Here is a 2,500-nt window from a genome sequence, read left to right on the forward strand (position 1 = left end):
TGTCTACTACTGTCTACTACTGTCTACCACTGTCTACCACTGTCTACCACTGTCTACCACTGCCTACCATGACTACCACTGTCTACCACTATCTACTACTGTCTACTACTGTCTACCACTGCCTACCACTGACTACCACTATCTACTACTGCCTACTACTGTCTACTACTGTCTACCACTGCCTACCACTGTCTACTACTGTCTACTACTGCTTTCTACTGTCTACCACTGTCTACCACTGCCTACCATGACTACCACTGTCTACCACTATCTACTACTGTCTGCTACTGTCTACTACTGTCTACCACTGCCTACCACTGTCTACTACTGTCTACCACTGTCTACCACTGCCTACCACTGACTACCACTGTCTACCACTATCTACTACTGTCTACTACTGTCTACTACTGTCTACCACTGCCTACCACTGTCTACTACTGTCTACCACTGCCTACCACTGACTACCACTGTCTACCACTATCTACTACTGCCTACTACTGCCTACTACTGTCTACCACTGCCTACCACCGCCTACCACTGACTACCACTGTCTACCACTATCTACCACTGACTACCACTGTCTACCACTATCTACTACTGTCTACTACTGTCTACCACTGCCTACCATGACTACTACTGTCTACTACTGCCTTCTACTGTCTACTACTGTCTACCACTGCCTACCACTGTCTACTACTGCCTTCTACTGTCTACTACTGTCTACCACTGCCTACCACTGTCTACTACTGTCTACCACTGTCTACCACTGCCTACCACTGACTACTACTGTCTACTACTGTCTACTACTGTCTACCACTGTCTACTACTGTCTACTACTGCCTACCACTGCCTACCACTGTCTACTACTGTCTACCACTGTCTACCACTGCCTACCACTGACTACCACTGTCTACCACTATCTACTACTGTCTACTACTGTCTACTACTGTCTACCACTGCCTACCACTGTCTACTACTGTCTACCACTGCCTACCACTGACTACCACTGTCTACCACTATCTACTACTGCCTACTACTGTCTACCACTGTCTACTACTGTCTACCACTGCCTACCACTGACTACCACTGTCTACCACTATCTACTACTGCCTACTACTGTCTACCACTGTCTACTACTGTCTACTACTGCCTACCACTGCCTACCACTGTCTACTACTGTCTACCACTGCCTACCACTGACTACCACTGTCTACCACTATCTACTACTGTCTACTACTGTCTACTACTGTCTACCACTGCCTACCACTGTCTACTACTGTCTACCACTGCCTACCACTGACTACCACTGTCTACCACTATCTACTACTGCCTACTACTGTCTACCACTGTCTACTACTGTCTACCACTGCCTACCACTGACTACCACTGTCTACCACTATCTACTACTGCCTACTACTGTCTACCACTGTCTACCACTGTCTACTACTGCCTACAACTGCCTACCATGACTACTACTGTCTACCACTGCCTACCACTGACTACCACTGTCTACCACTATCTACTACTGTCTACTACTGTCTACCACTGCCTACCATGACTACTACTGTCTACTACTGCCTTCTACTGTCTACTACTGTCTACCACTGCCTACCACTGTCTACTACTGTCTACTACTGCCTTCTACTGTCTACTACTGTCTACCACTGCCTACCACTGTCTACTACTGTCTACTACTGCCTTCTACTGTCTACTACTGTCTACCACTGCCTACCACTGTCTACTACTGTCTACTACTGTCTACCACTGCCTACCACTGTGGGATCAGAAGACTGAGGAGTAGTTTCACAATTTCAGACTTTGGACACAGCAGTTCTCTGGGATGACTTGAGGGGAAGGGAGGGACGTGGACAAGGAGGCATGATAATTACCTAAGAACAGGATTCATTCCAGGTTACTGATGCTGGAGTTAACAGTGAGTACAGGATTACAGGTTACTGATGCTGGAGTTAACAGTGAGTACAGGATTACAGGTTACTGATGCTGGAGTTAACAGTGAGTACAGGATTACAGGTTACTGATGCTGGAGTTAACAGTGATTACATGATTACAGGTTACTGATGCTGGAGTTAACAGTGAGTACAGGATTACAGGTTACTGATGCTGGAGTTAACAGTGAGTACAGGATTACAGGTTACTGATGCTGGAGTTAACAGTGATTACAGGATTACAGGTTACTGATGCTGGAGTTAACAGTGAGTACAGGATTACAGGTTACTGATATTGGAGTTAACAGTGAGTACAGGATTACAGGTTACTGATGCTGGAGTTAACAGTGAGTACAGGATTACAGGTTACTGATGCTGGAGTTAACAGTGAGTACAGGATTACAGGTTACTGATGCTGGAGTTAACAGTGAGTACAGGATTACAGTGAGTACAGGATTACATGTATAATTGGTATGGGAAATCATATCCCACCAGCCTATGCTAACCTGTTCAGCTGTGGGACACTGACTGAAAACAGATGAATCTGCCTGGAA

At 46.1% G+C, this 2,500-nt stretch overlaps 1 protein-coding gene across 2 annotated transcripts in view; it reads left to right on the forward strand.

The window, feature by feature from the left end:
• The window catches only part of LOC106572051 (protein Shroom3), a 199,182-nt gene that overhangs the window by 67,120 nt on the left and 129,562 nt on the right, over nucleotides 1–2,500 (forward strand). The gene's annotated exons all lie outside the window — the stretch shown is intronic.

The sequence above is a fragment of the Salmo salar genome, chromosome 01 (assembly GCF_965601325.2).
Source record: "Salmo salar chromosome 01, fSalSal1, whole genome shotgun sequence".
Taxonomy (NCBI): domain Eukaryota; kingdom Metazoa; phylum Chordata; class Actinopteri; order Salmoniformes; family Salmonidae; genus Salmo; species Salmo salar.